Source organism: Lithobates pipiens, unplaced genomic scaffold (genome assembly GCF_037356315.1).
Source record: "Lithobates pipiens isolate NorthernLeopardFrog02 unplaced genomic scaffold, aLitPip1_a1.2 Scaffold_30, whole genome shotgun sequence".
Taxonomy (NCBI): Eukaryota; Metazoa; Chordata; class Amphibia; order Anura; family Ranidae; genus Lithobates; species Lithobates pipiens.
In genome coordinates this window covers 177,130,904-177,143,139 of record NW_027507791.1, presented here as the reverse complement: position 1 = coordinate 177,143,139, position 12,236 = coordinate 177,130,904, and the positions used below count along the sequence as shown (strand labels likewise).

The window sequence follows — 12,236 nt, the reverse complement described above, 5'->3', positions numbered from 1 at the left end:
TGGCACATGCGGCCATGTTCTGGAGGCAAGCAGGCATGCCCTGGACCTGGAGTGGGAGTTTCTTTGAAAGGAAAGCCATCGGTCGGTAAGAATTACCGTGCTCTTGGGCAAGAACTGCTGCAAAGGCAGATCCATTAACTACACAATATAGATAAAAAGTTTTCCTGTAGTCCACTAGTCCTAAGGCCGGGGCGGAGGCAAGGGAGGAGAGGAGGGTGTTAAATGAGTGTAACATTTCCTCCGTCCATTCCACCACTTTTGGCGCAGTGGAGAGCGTGGCCCTCCTCAGAATGGAGTCATGAAATGAGCAGTCAGGGATCCATTGCCGGCAATAGACGATTGCTCCCAGGAAAGACAAGAGGGCGGCCTTGTCCCTGGGTGGCTGCAGAGCGTTAAGGGCTGCGGCACGGTGGGGGGAAACACTTCTCTCTCCCTTGTTGAGGATGCACCCCAAGTACTCTACAGTAAGGGTCACCCACTGTATCTTTTTCCGTGAGGCCAAGTGACCTGCCTTGGCTAGGTGATCCAGCAAGTTCTTTGAGTCTTCTTCACAAGCTTCTGGGGTGGGGCTGCAGAGAAGGAGGTCATCCACATATTGGATGAGTACCGACCCGGCGCTCGATTGCCAGGATTTGACTGTCTCATTCAATACCATAGAGAAGGCTGCCGGGCTGTCCACATAGCCCTGCGGTAGGCGGGTCCAGGTCAGTTGCCCCCTCCCCCCCCCCCCCAAGAAAAAGCAAACATGGGCTGGGCCAGTGGATCCACAGGGATGCTAAAAAAAAGCGTTAGCTAAGTCAATTACTGTGTAGGCCACAGAGTTTGCCGGTATGCAAGAAAAAATAAAGGCAATGTCTGAGACCAGAGGGGGGAGGGGAATCACCATTTTGTTGACTGCCCTGAGGTCCTGTACCAAGCGCCATTCCCCGCTTGCCTTTCTCACTGGGTATATGGGGGTGTTCCATGAGCTGATGATGGGTGTCAGGATGCCCATGGCTACATACCTATTGATGAGGGGTGTAATCCCCTCAATTTTGTCAGAATGTAGTGCATATTGTTTTTGAAAAACAGGTACTGAGTCTGGGCGCATTTGGGGGGTGTAAGGGGTACATGGGATGAAACCTACACTCGCGTTATTCTCTGCCCAAATAGCATGGGTTTCCAGGGAGGCAGGTAAGAGTACAAAATACCCTTTTTTGGATTGTCTCTTTGGGCCTTGTAAGTCGCAGAGTGCGGAGCTGGCAGTTACTGCTCCCTGTGGATCAAATTTGATCACCACTCCCAGTTTGGACATTAAGTCCCTTCCCATCAGGGAGACTGGGCATTGGGGCAGGATGGCAAACCGTTGTTGGCAAAGTAGCACCCCCTCCGGGGTGGTTACTGATAAGGGTGGGGTGATAGGGTGGGTAACAGGAGTCCCATTAATACCTATGGAGCTTCCCTCAGAACATTGTGGCGTGTCAAAGGTCACATCATTGATGGAGCTGGAGGTGGCACCAGTGTCAATGAGAAAACAAATGCGTTTTCCATCTACACCCAGGATCACCTGGGGTAGGCTCCTCCAGGACACATTGTAACATACCAGGCTGAGGGAAGGGACATACTCCAGGCAGCCCTATGTCCTGCTTGAGGGTTGGGTGGCAGGCCATTGCATGGGAATAGGGGCTGGTGGGGGTGGTGGAACACGAAGGGCGGCGTTGTTAGGTGGAGGGGGTCCTCGGGGTCCTTGATAGGGCTGGTGATATCTGGGGCCTGACACTGGTCCTTGGTAAGTTGGGGGACGTTGATGTTGTGGAGTTGAAGGAAAGGCGTTAGGGTAACGCCTTCGTCCATTTCCCTTCCCCCAAGGAAGGCCCCTACGGTAGGGACAATTGGACTTCCAATGTCCCATTTGACCACAGTTGAAACAACCCTGGTCTGGTGGTTGGCGGGCATATTCTGGTCTTCGAGTGGGGGCATATGGTTGGAGTGCCATTAAAGGGGTTGGGGGTTCAAATGTGTTATAAAATAACCCCCCTTTTTGTTCAAAAACCCCGGAAGTTTCCCTGGAGCGGGTGTCTGACATGAAATCCTCTGGGGGTTGGGTAGCCCATTTGGGGTTAATTAATTTTAGCAGCTGTACTACTTTTGGCTCCCCTCCGGCCATTACAGTAGTGGTAAAAAGGGACCCATCCGCCCCATCTACCGCTTTCCAGAGGTTGTATACTCGGGTGCAAAAATCATAGAATTTTTCCTTCGGGGCTTGTTTTGTTTGGACCAGATCTTGCAGAGCTGTGACCCCTTTGTAAAGGGTGCTCCAATGTTGTCCTAGGGTTTTCCAGAAATCTGGCCAGCCCCCTTTTCCCTGGACATGGGCATTAAACAGGTCTTTTACCTTTGGGGGGTCGGGGCAGTCGGGGTCTAGAATATGTATTATACTCTCAAGATCAATCGGGTCCAGATTTGACCCGGCGCACTGGCGCAACAGGAAAGTGGCAGCTTCCCTAGGATGTTTTCTGGGGGATGGACAGAGTTCTTTGAGTTTTGTCAGTGTGCCTAGGGGCAGGGGTAGGTGAATTTCTGTGTTACCTATGGTCATAAGGGGGGCCTTAATATCGGGGGTGTCCTCATCATCCTCGTCAGTAACTACGGGGGTGGTCATAGGTGAGATAATGGGTCCTGGCGCTGGTATGGGTACGGGTAGTGGTTTCTCTGTAGCCAACTTGATTTTGACCTTACTCCTGGTGACCACCCCCATCTTAGAGAGTTTTTCCATGGCCTGATTGTCTTCGGGACTCAGGACTATAGCCTCTCCCTCAGTGGGATCACTGCTTTGGGAGGTTCCCGGGCTCTGATCCGGGTCTCCCTCTGTTTCTCGTTTTGTTTGTGCTAGGGCGGCTCGGGCTTCCCTCAGAATTCTATGTCCCCGTTCTATTTTAGCTCTGGCTGTCTCTACTTCAAGGGCAAACCGTTCCTTCTCTTCCCTAAAGTCTTTTTGCTCAGGGGTCTCCCTCGCCCTCTCGTCAGCTTCCACTTGGTCCTGGTACTCCTGACCCTCCCTGTCTCTTTTGGCTTGGGATTCCCTGTCCCAGAGTTGTCTTTGGTGCGGGGTGGAGGCGTTGTACAGTGCAGCGGATATGGCAGCCATGTCTACCCCAAGACTGGGGTAGATGGCCAAGGCCTGGGCAACCTCGCCCTCGTCAGTTTTGACAAGGACATAAGGAGGGGGTATTTCTGGGGCATTCAGGGGTGTAGTTATAGGGGCCGAGGGTATTGGTTTTCCTTCTGTGAGGGCATGATTTTTGGCATGTTTTTTTAAATAAATTTTTAGAGGGGCTTCCCATATCTTGCAAGATTTTTTCATGTAATCTACATCCCACTTCCCGGGGGGGTATGAGTGCTTATGTAACTGACAAATCTTTTTTACTACATGCCAATCTTCTGTGTTGCAGGGGCCCGCGGGACCTATATCATGGATCCCTAATTGCTGGCACCTTTCCCTAACCTGACTCCAAAATGGTTCTACATAGGGACCGGGCACTATAGTCTGCACATACTCATAGGGAGTAGGTTGTTCATAAGGGGTCCCGTCTTTGCCTACAATATTCCCCATTATGGGGGGGTGTTATGAGATGCTTGGTAAGGGGGCAGAGGTGATAGCAGCCAGTGGCACGAATCACCTGTTGTTGAACTTCTTCCAGGGAATGTAAAGCAAGGAGGTGGGGTTCACTGACTGGGCTATGCAGGTTTATTCTGACTAGCGTGACAACGGGAGATGTTTCGTCCTGGGGGTACACGGGGCGTTCTCCTAGTCTAGTGGAATATCCCCCTGGGCGAGTGGCTATCAATATCAGGATATCAATTTGTTTAAGAAACAATAAACCAACAGTACAGTGAGGGCAAGGGTTAACAATTTCACAGCAATCTGGATCACAAGGTAAAGACATTGAAAGAACAGCAAAATACAAAAAAAACTATTGAAAAGGCAAGTTTGAAATACTTACGTAACCTGGAAAGAAAAACATGAACAACTAAATCACATACAATCGTTTTACATGACCAGATAAAATGAAAAATATGAACAACTAAATCACATGCAATCGTTTTACATGACTAGATAAAATGTGCACTGTGTTTGATTTGATCAAATTACCCTTCGGGCGTCCCTTGAACATCCAACCTTATTTGGGGAGGGCGCAATCTATTGCTTCCCTTCCCTGTAATGTTCCTCTTTAATCTATTTTACTTAATAGTTTTAAGTCAGGCCAACCTAGCCGGACTCTCTTTTAATCTATTTTACTTAATAGTTTTAAGTCAGGCCAACCTAGCCGGACTCTCTTTTTTTAGGTACGAGCCCTCTACTTCTCCCGATGGGCCAGCCTAGCCCACCGCGGAGGCACAGCAGCAATACAGGTCCCGCACGTGGCGGTCACCGCGGCAGTATGAGTGACACCAAAAGATCCTCACCAATAAGGTAAATAAATCAGTAGTCACTCACCTGCCGAATCGATGACCCCACTTCCTGGTACCAGCTGTAAAGGTAGGTCCTTGCTCTGTTAGGTGCTCGATTTCCCTCTTCCTATCTTTCCTAGGCCGTGGTCTGGATGTACTTGGGAGTCCCATTCACCGGTGAGATAACCAAAACTCATACACGAGATGTATGCGAATAATGATTACAATTTAATGTTTTGAATACAACAGGTTATATGCTGAAACAGTTGGGGTGGCGCCCTGTGGAGTAGCCAATCAGGGATGCGCTCGTAGCTATACACCAAGCTTTTCCTAGTAACAGGTTTATTGACAGAACAAGCAAAATAAGCAGAAATTGTCTTCACGGCAAAGCACGTCATTAACCTTCACGCGAGATAAGAATAAGACTACGATATTTAACAATATTCAACAATATTGTGCTAATAGTCTGTGGTCCAGACGTTCTAGGTCATAGACGATATAAGATAGTTGCATATCTTGGCTTTCTCTGTACAAACTCTCGCGGCCAAGGGCATTCAAAGAAAACAGCATGTTTTCCAAATAGCAAGCATCTATGTCAAAAGTAGTTAGAATTCTAGCTTGGTCATACAAAGTTTTAAAATGGATGACAGTATAACAAAATGGAGACTTGTTAATCCTTATAGTTACCTCGGGCAATCGAGAGGAAAAATACAGCAGGTCGCCAAAGCCAACAACATAATGGAAAAAAGCCTACGGCACCTGGTATTCCCAGGCGGTCTCCCATCCAGGTACTAACCAGGCCCGACCCTGCTTAGCATCCGAGATCAAACGAGATCGAGCGCATTCAGGGTGATGTGGCTGTAGGCGATCTTGCATCCTACTTACAACTCTCTTGACAAAAGCCAAGGTGGTCACCTCGGGCAATCGAGAGGAAAAATACAGAAGGTCGCCAAAACCAACAACATAATGGAAAAAAGCCTACGGCACCTGGTATTCCCAGGCGGTCTCCCATCCAGGTACTAACTAGCCCGACCCTGCTTAGCATCCGAGATCAGACGAGATCGAGTGCATTCAAGGTGATGTAGCCATAGGCAATCTTGCTCCCTACTTACAACTCTCTTGACAAAAGCCAAGGTGGTCACCTCGGGCAATCGAGAGGAAAAATACAGCAGGTCGCCAAAGCCAACAACATAATGGAAAAAAGCCTACGGCACCTGGTATTCCCAGGCGGTCTCCATATTCAGGTACTAACCAGGCCCAACCCTGCTTGGCATGCGAGATCAGATGAGATCGAGCGCATTCAGGGTGATGTGGCCGTAGGCGATCTTGCACCCTACTTACAACTCTCTTGACAAAAGCCAAGGTGGTCACCTCAGGCAATCGAGAGGAAAAATACAGCAGGTCGCCAAAGCCAACAACATAATGGAAAAAAGCACCTGGTATTCCCAGGCGGTCTCCCATCCAGGTACTAACCAGGCCCGACCCTGCTTAGCATCCGAGATCAGACGAGATCAAGCGCATTCAGGGTGATGGGGCCGTAGGCGATCTTGCACCCTACTTACAACTCTCTTGACAAAAGCCAAGGTGGTCACCTCGGGCAATCAAGAGGAAAAATACAGCAGGTCACCAAAGCCAACAACATAATGGAAAAAAGCCTACGGCACCTGGTATTCCCAGGCGGTCTCCCATCCAGGTACTAACCAGGCCCGACCCTGCTTAGCATCCGAGATCAGACGAGATCGAGCGCATCCAGGGTGATGTGGCCGTAGGCAATCTTTGCACCCTACTTACAACTCTCTTGACAAAAGCCAAGGTGGTCACCTCGGGCAATTGAGAGGAAAAATACAGCAGGTCGCCAAAGCCAACAACATAATGGAAAAAAGCCTACGGCACCTGGTATTCCCAGGCGGTCTCCCATCCAGGTACTAACCAGGCCCGACCCTGCTTGGCATCCGAGATCAGACGAGATTGAGCGCATTCAGGGTGATGTAGCCGTAGGCGATCTTGCACCCTACTTACAACTCTCTTGACAAAAGCCAAGGTGGTCACCTCGGGCAAACGAGAGGAAAAATACAGCAGGTCGCCAAAGCCAACAACATAATGGAAAAAAGCTTACGGCACCTGGTATTCCCAGGCGGTCTCCCATCCAGGTACTAACCAGGAACAACCCTGCTTAGCATCCGATATCAGACGAGATCGAGCGCATTCAGGGTGATGTGGCCGTAGGCGATCTTGCACCCTACTTACAAATCTCTTGACAAAAGCCAAGGTGGTCACCTCGGGCAATCAAGAGGAAAAATACAGCAGGTCACCAAAGCCAACAACATAATGGAAAAAAGCCTACGGCACATGGTATTCCCAGGCGGTCTCCCATCCAGGTACTAACCAGGCCCGACCCTGCTTAGCTTCCGAGATCAGACGAGATCGAGCGCAATCAGGGTGATGTGGCCGTAGGTGATCTTGCACCCTACTTACAACTCTCTTGACAAAAGCCAAGGTGGTCACCTCGGGCAATCGAGAGGAAAAATACAGCAGGTCGCCAAAGCCAACAACATAATGGAAAAAAGCCTACGGCACCTGGTATTCCCAGGCGGTCTCCATATCCAGGTACTAACCAGGCCCGACCCTGCTTAGCATGCAAGATCAGATGAGATCGAGCGCATTCAGGGTGATGTGGCCGTAGGCGATCTTGCACCCTACTTACAACTCTCTTGACAAAAGCCAAGGTGGTCACCTCGGGCAATCGAGAGGAAAAATACAGCAGGTCGCCAAAGCCAACAACATAATGGAAAAAAGCCTACGGCACCTGGTATTCCCAGGCGGTCTCCCATCCAGGTACTAACCAGGCCCGACCCTGCTTAGCATCCGAGATCAGACGAGATCAAGCGCATTCAGGGTGATGTGGCCGTAGGCAATCTTGCACCCTACTTACAACTCTCTTGACAAAAGCCAAGGTGGTCACCTCGGGCAATCAAGAGGAAAAATACAGCAGGTCGCCAAAGCCAACAACATAATGGAAAAAAGCCTACAGCACCTGGTATTCCCAGGCGGTCTCCCATCCAGGTACTAACCAGGCCCGACCCATCTTAGCATCCGAGATCAGACGAGCTCGAGCGCATTCAGGGTGATGTGGCCGTAGGCAATCTTTGTACCCTACTTACAACTCTCTTGACAAAAGCCAAGGTGGTCACCTCGGGCAATCGAGAGGAAAAATACAGCAGGTCGCCAAAGCCAACAACATAATGGAAAAAAGCCTACGGCACCTGGTATTCCCAGGCGGTCTCCCATCCAGGTACTAACCAGGAACGACCCTGCTTAGCATCCGAGATCAGACGAGATCGAGCGCATTCAGGGTGATGTGGCCGTAGGCGATCTTGCACCCTACTTACAACTCTCTTGACAAAAACCAAGGTGGTCACCTCGGGCAATCGAGAGGAAAAATACAGCAGGTCGCCAAAGCCAACAACATAATGGAAAAAAGCCTACAGCACCTGGAATTCCCAGGCGGTCTCCCATCCAGGTACTAACCAGGCCCGACCCATCTTAGCATCCGAGATCAGACGAGATTGAGCGCATTCAGGGTGATGTGGCCGTAGGCGATCTTGCACCCTACTTACAACTCTCTTGACAAAAGCCAAGGTGGTCACCTCGGGCAATCGAGAGGAAAAATACAGCAGGTCGCCAAAGCCAACAACATAATGGAAAAAAGCCTACGGCACCTGGTATTCCCAGGCGGTCTCCCATCCAGGTACTAACCAGGCCCGACCCTGCTTGGCATCCGAGATCAGACGAGATTGAGCGCATTCAGGGTGATGTGGCCGTAGGCGATCTTGCACCCTACTTACAACTCTCTTGACAAAAGCCAAGGTGGTCACCTCGGGCAATCGAGAGGAAAAATACAGCAGGTCACCAAAGCCAACAACATAATGGAAAAAAGCCTACGGCACATGGTATTCCCAGGCGGTCTCCCATCCAGGTACTAACCAGGCCCGACCCTGCTTAGCTTCCGAGATCAGACGAGATCGAGCGCAATCAGGGTGATATGGCCGTAGGTGGTCTTGCACCCTACTTACAACTCTCTTGACAAAAGCCAAGGTGGTCACCTCGGGCAATCGAGAGGAAAAATACAGCAGGTCGCCAAAGCCAACAACATAATGGAAAAAAGCCTACGGCACCTGGTATTCCCAGGCGGTCTCCATATCCAGGTACTAACCAGGCCCGACCCTGCTTAGCATGCGAGATCAGATGAGATCGAGCGCATTCAGGGTGATGTGGCCGTAGGCGATCTTGCACCCTACTTACAACTCTCTTGACAAAAGCCAAGGTGGTCACCTCGGGCAATCGAGAGGAAAAATACAGCAGGTCGCCAAAGCCAACAACATAATGGAAAAAAGCCTACGGCACCTGGTATTCCCAGGCGGTCTCCCATCCAGGTACTAACCAGGCCCGACCCTGCTTAGCATCCGAGATCAGACGAGATCAAGCGCATTCAGGGTGATGTGGCCGTAGGCGATCTTGCACCCTACTTACAACTCTCTTGACAAAAGCCAAGGTGGTCACCTCGGGCAATCAAGAGGAAAAATACAGCAGGTCGCCAAAGCCAACAACATAATGGAAAAAAGCCTACGGCACCTGGTATTCCCAGGCGGTCTCCCATCCAGGTACTAACCAGGAACGACCCTGCTTAGCATCCGAGATCAGACGAGATCGAGCGCATTCAGGGTGATGTGGCCGTAGGCGATCTTGCACCCTACTTACAACTCTCTTGACAAAAACCAAGGTGGTCACCTCGGGCAATCGAGAGGAAAAATACAGCAGGTCGCCAAAGCCAACAACATAATGGAAAAAAGCCTACGGCACCTGGAATTCCCAGGCGGTCTCCCATCCAGGTACTAACCAGGCCCGACCCATCTTAGCATCCGAGATCAGACGAGATCGAGCGCATTTAGGGTGATGTGGCCGTAGGCAATCTTTGTACCCTACTTACAACTCTCTTGACAAAAGCCAAGGTGGTCACCTCGGGCAATCGAGAGGAAAAATATAGCAGGTCGCCAAAGCCAACAACATAATGGAAAAAAGCCTACGGCACCTGGTATTCCCAGGCGGTCTCCCATCCAGGTACTAACCAGGCCCGACCCTGCTTGGCATCCGAGATCAGATGAGATTGAGCGCATTCAGGGTGATGTGGCCGTAGGCGATCTTGCACCCTACTTACAACTCTCTTGACAAAAGCCAAGGTGGTCACCTCGGGCAATCGAGAGGAAAAATACAGCAGGTCACCAAAGCCAACAACATAATGGAAAAAAGCCTACGGCACATGGTATTCCCAGGCGGTCTCCCATCCAGGTACTAACCAGGCCCGACCCTGCTTAGCTTCCGAGATCAGACGAGATCGAGCGCAATCAGGGTGATGTGACCGTAGGTGATCTTGCACCCTACTTACAACTCTCTTGACAAAAGCCAAGGTGGTCACCTCGGGCAATCGAGAGGAAAAATACAGCAGGTCGCCAAAGCCAACAACATAATGGAAAAAAGCCTACGGCACCTGGTATTCCCAGGCGGTCTCCATATCCAGGTACTAACCAGGCCCGACCCTGCTTAGCATGCGAGATCAGATGAGATCGAGCGCATTCAGGGTGATGTGGCCGTAGGCGATCTTGCACCCTACTTACAACTCTCTTGACAAAAGCCAAGGTGGTCACCTCGGGCAATCGAGAGGAAAAATACAGCAGGTCGCCAAAGCCAACAACATAATGGAAAAAAGCCTACGGCACCTGGTATTCCCAGGCGGTCTCCCATCCAGGTACTAACCAGGCCCGACCCTGCTTAGCATCCGAGATCAGACGAGATCAAGCGCATTCAGGGTGATGTGGCCGTAGGCGATCTTGCACCCTACTTACAACTCTCTTGACAAAAGCCAAGGTGGTCACCTCGGGCAATCAAGAGGAAAAATACAGCAGGTCGCCAAAGCCAACAACATAATGGAAAAAAGCCTACGGCACCTGGTATTCCCAGGCGGTCTCCCATCCAGGTACTAACCAGGCACGACCCTGCTTAGCATCCGAGATCAGACGAGATCGAGCGCATTCAGGGTGATGTGGCCGTAGGCAATCTTGCACCCTACTTACAAATCTCTTGACAAAAGCCAAGGTGGTCACCTCGGGCAATCAAGAGGAAAAATACAGCAGGTCACCAAAGCCAACAACATAATGGAAAAAAGCCTACGGCACCTGGTATTCCCAGGCGGTCTCCCATCCAGGTACTAACCAGGCCCGACCCTGCTTGGCATCCGAGATCAGACGAGATTGAGCGCATTCAGGGTGATGTGGCCGTAGGCGATCTTGCACCCTACTTACAAATCTCTTGACAAAAGCGAAGGTGGTCACCTCGGGCAATCGAGAGGAAAAATACAGCAGGTCGCCAAAGCCAACAACATAATGGAAAAAAGCCTACGGCACCTGGTATTCTCAGGCGGTCTGCCATCCAGGTACTAACCAGGCACGACCCTGCTTAGCATCCGAGATCAGACGAGATCGAGCGCATTCAGGGTGATGTGGCCGTAGGCGATCTTGCACCCTACTTACAACTCTCTTGACAAAAGCCAAGGTGGTCACCTCGGGCAATAAAGAGGAAAAATACAGCAGGTCGCCAAAGCCAACAACATAATGGAAAAAAGCCTACGGCACCTGGTATTCCCAGGCGGTCTCCCATCCAGGTATTAACCAGGCCCGACCCTGCTTAGCATCCGAGATCAGACGAGATCGAGCGCTTTCAGGGTGATGTGGCCGTAGGCGATCTTGCACCCTACTTACAACTCTCTTGACAAAAGCCAAGGTGGTCACCTCGGGCAATCGAGAGGAAAAATACAGCAGGTCGCCAAAGCCAACAACATAATGGAAAAAAGCCTACGGCACCTGGTATTCCCAGGCGGTCTCCCATCCAGGTACTAACCAGGCCCGACCCTGCTTAGAATCCGAGATCAGACAAGATCGAGCGCATTCAGGGTGATGTGGCCATAGTTGATCTTGCACCCTACTTACAACTCTCTTGACAAAAGCCAAGGTGGTCACCTCGGGCAATCGAGAGGAAAAATACAGCAGGTCGCCAAAGCCAACAACATAGTGGAAAAAAGCCTACGGCACCTGTTAGTCCCAGGCGGTCTCCCATCCAGGTACTAACCAGGCCCGACCCTGCTTAGCATCCGAGATCAGACGAGATCGAGCGCATTCAGGGTGATGTGGCCGTAGGCGATCTTGCACCCTAGTTACAACTCTCTTGACAAAAGCCAAGGTGGTCACCTCGGGCAATCGAGAGGAAAAATACAGCAGGTCGCCAAAGCCAACAACATAATGGAAAAAAGCCTACGGCACCTGGTATTCCCAGGCGGTCTCCCATCCAGGTACTAACCAGGCACGACCCTGCTTAGCATCCGAGATCAGACGAGATCGAGCGCATTCAGGGTGATGTGGCCGTAGGCAATCTTGCACCCTACTTACAAATCTCTTGACAAAAGCCAAGGTGGTCACCTCGGGCAATCAAGAGGAAAAATACAGCAGGTCACCAAAGCCAACAACATAATGGAAAAAAGCCTACGGCACATGGTATTCCCAGGCGGTCTCCCATCCAGGTACTAACCAGGCCCGACCCTGCTTAGCTTCCGAGATCAGACGAGATCGAGCGCAATCAGGGTGATGTGGCCGTAGGTGATCTTGCACCCTACTTACAACTCTCTTGACAAAAGCCAAGGTGGTCACCTCGGGCAATCGAGAGGAAAAATACAGCAGGTCGCCAAAGCCAACAACATA

The 12,236-nt window shown here is 50.8% G+C and overlaps 21 non-coding genes and 10 pseudogenes across 21 annotated transcripts; all 31 read right to left on the bottom strand.

Moving 5' to 3' along the window:
* Positions 1-5,178: 5,178 nt before the first annotated feature.
* LOC143952115 (5S ribosomal RNA) lies at positions 5,179-5,297 on the bottom strand. The gene has a single exon (XR_013267323.1). It is a non-coding gene; the product is annotated as a 5S ribosomal RNA (ribosomal RNA).
* A 109-nt stretch (positions 5,298-5,406) lies between these two features.
* On the bottom strand, positions 5,407-5,524 carry LOC143944466 (5S ribosomal RNA; annotated as a pseudogene).
* A 109-nt stretch (positions 5,525-5,633) lies between these two features.
* On the bottom strand, positions 5,634-5,753 carry LOC143946734 (5S ribosomal RNA; annotated as a pseudogene).
* Positions 5,754-5,855: 102 nt separating this feature from the next.
* LOC143947745 (5S ribosomal RNA) lies at positions 5,856-5,974 on the bottom strand (annotated as a pseudogene).
* A 109-nt stretch (positions 5,975-6,083) lies between these two features.
* Positions 6,084-6,202, bottom strand: LOC143954567 (5S ribosomal RNA). Its single transcript, XR_013269546.1, has one exon. It is a non-coding gene; the product is annotated as a 5S ribosomal RNA (ribosomal RNA).
* Positions 6,203-6,312: 110 nt separating this feature from the next.
* Positions 6,313-6,431, bottom strand: LOC143954699 (5S ribosomal RNA). The gene has a single exon (XR_013269663.1). It is a non-coding gene; the product is annotated as a 5S ribosomal RNA (ribosomal RNA).
* Positions 6,432-6,540: 109 nt separating this feature from the next.
* On the bottom strand, positions 6,541-6,659 carry LOC143944709 (5S ribosomal RNA; annotated as a pseudogene).
* A 109-nt stretch (positions 6,660-6,768) lies between these two features.
* On the bottom strand, positions 6,769-6,887 carry LOC143952238 (5S ribosomal RNA). Its single transcript, XR_013267434.1, has one exon. It is a non-coding gene; the product is annotated as a 5S ribosomal RNA (ribosomal RNA).
* A 109-nt stretch (positions 6,888-6,996) lies between these two features.
* LOC143946908 (5S ribosomal RNA) lies at positions 6,997-7,116 on the bottom strand (annotated as a pseudogene).
* Positions 7,117-7,225: 109 nt separating this feature from the next.
* On the bottom strand, positions 7,226-7,344 carry LOC143950258 (5S ribosomal RNA). Its single transcript, XR_013265677.1, has one exon. It is a non-coding gene; the product is annotated as a 5S ribosomal RNA (ribosomal RNA).
* A 109-nt stretch (positions 7,345-7,453) lies between these two features.
* On the bottom strand, positions 7,454-7,572 carry LOC143944867 (5S ribosomal RNA; annotated as a pseudogene).
* A 110-nt stretch (positions 7,573-7,682) lies between these two features.
* LOC143952128 (5S ribosomal RNA) lies at positions 7,683-7,801 on the bottom strand. Its single transcript, XR_013267335.1, has one exon. It is a non-coding gene; the product is annotated as a 5S ribosomal RNA (ribosomal RNA).
* Positions 7,802-7,910: 109 nt separating this feature from the next.
* On the bottom strand, positions 7,911-8,029 carry LOC143945364 (5S ribosomal RNA; annotated as a pseudogene).
* Positions 8,030-8,138: 109 nt separating this feature from the next.
* On the bottom strand, positions 8,139-8,257 carry LOC143953567 (5S ribosomal RNA). Its single transcript, XR_013268637.1, has one exon. It is a non-coding gene; the product is annotated as a 5S ribosomal RNA (ribosomal RNA).
* Positions 8,258-8,366: 109 nt separating this feature from the next.
* LOC143950618 (5S ribosomal RNA) lies at positions 8,367-8,485 on the bottom strand. The gene has a single exon (XR_013265969.1). It is a non-coding gene; the product is annotated as a 5S ribosomal RNA (ribosomal RNA).
* A 109-nt stretch (positions 8,486-8,594) lies between these two features.
* Positions 8,595-8,714, bottom strand: LOC143945495 (5S ribosomal RNA; annotated as a pseudogene).
* A 109-nt stretch (positions 8,715-8,823) lies between these two features.
* On the bottom strand, positions 8,824-8,942 carry LOC143950257 (5S ribosomal RNA). Its single transcript, XR_013265676.1, has one exon. It is a non-coding gene; the product is annotated as a 5S ribosomal RNA (ribosomal RNA).
* Positions 8,943-9,051: 109 nt separating this feature from the next.
* On the bottom strand, positions 9,052-9,170 carry LOC143952127 (5S ribosomal RNA). The gene has a single exon (XR_013267334.1). It is a non-coding gene; the product is annotated as a 5S ribosomal RNA (ribosomal RNA).
* A 109-nt stretch (positions 9,171-9,279) lies between these two features.
* Positions 9,280-9,398, bottom strand: LOC143953695 (5S ribosomal RNA). The gene has a single exon (XR_013268753.1). It is a non-coding gene; the product is annotated as a 5S ribosomal RNA (ribosomal RNA).
* A 110-nt stretch (positions 9,399-9,508) lies between these two features.
* Positions 9,509-9,627, bottom strand: LOC143952738 (5S ribosomal RNA). The gene has a single exon (XR_013267886.1). It is a non-coding gene; the product is annotated as a 5S ribosomal RNA (ribosomal RNA).
* A 109-nt stretch (positions 9,628-9,736) lies between these two features.
* LOC143952969 (5S ribosomal RNA) lies at positions 9,737-9,855 on the bottom strand. Its single transcript, XR_013268095.1, has one exon. It is a non-coding gene; the product is annotated as a 5S ribosomal RNA (ribosomal RNA).
* A 109-nt stretch (positions 9,856-9,964) lies between these two features.
* On the bottom strand, positions 9,965-10,084 carry LOC143945494 (5S ribosomal RNA; annotated as a pseudogene).
* A 109-nt stretch (positions 10,085-10,193) lies between these two features.
* Positions 10,194-10,312, bottom strand: LOC143950256 (5S ribosomal RNA). The gene has a single exon (XR_013265675.1). It is a non-coding gene; the product is annotated as a 5S ribosomal RNA (ribosomal RNA).
* Positions 10,313-10,421: 109 nt separating this feature from the next.
* LOC143947243 (5S ribosomal RNA) lies at positions 10,422-10,540 on the bottom strand. Its single transcript, XR_013265285.1, has one exon. It is a non-coding gene; the product is annotated as a 5S ribosomal RNA (ribosomal RNA).
* Positions 10,541-10,649: 109 nt separating this feature from the next.
* On the bottom strand, positions 10,650-10,768 carry LOC143953566 (5S ribosomal RNA). The gene has a single exon (XR_013268636.1). It is a non-coding gene; the product is annotated as a 5S ribosomal RNA (ribosomal RNA).
* Positions 10,769-10,877: 109 nt separating this feature from the next.
* On the bottom strand, positions 10,878-10,996 carry LOC143954253 (5S ribosomal RNA). The gene has a single exon (XR_013269262.1). It is a non-coding gene; the product is annotated as a 5S ribosomal RNA (ribosomal RNA).
* A 109-nt stretch (positions 10,997-11,105) lies between these two features.
* Positions 11,106-11,224, bottom strand: LOC143950623 (5S ribosomal RNA). Its single transcript, XR_013265973.1, has one exon. It is a non-coding gene; the product is annotated as a 5S ribosomal RNA (ribosomal RNA).
* Positions 11,225-11,333: 109 nt separating this feature from the next.
* Positions 11,334-11,452, bottom strand: LOC143946564 (5S ribosomal RNA; annotated as a pseudogene).
* Positions 11,453-11,561: 109 nt separating this feature from the next.
* Positions 11,562-11,680, bottom strand: LOC143954132 (5S ribosomal RNA). Its single transcript, XR_013269151.1, has one exon. It is a non-coding gene; the product is annotated as a 5S ribosomal RNA (ribosomal RNA).
* Positions 11,681-11,789: 109 nt separating this feature from the next.
* On the bottom strand, positions 11,790-11,908 carry LOC143947231 (5S ribosomal RNA). Its single transcript, XR_013265284.1, has one exon. It is a non-coding gene; the product is annotated as a 5S ribosomal RNA (ribosomal RNA).
* Positions 11,909-12,017: 109 nt separating this feature from the next.
* Positions 12,018-12,136, bottom strand: LOC143952236 (5S ribosomal RNA). Its single transcript, XR_013267432.1, has one exon. It is a non-coding gene; the product is annotated as a 5S ribosomal RNA (ribosomal RNA).
* Between the last annotated feature and the right edge of the window lie 100 nt (positions 12,137-12,236).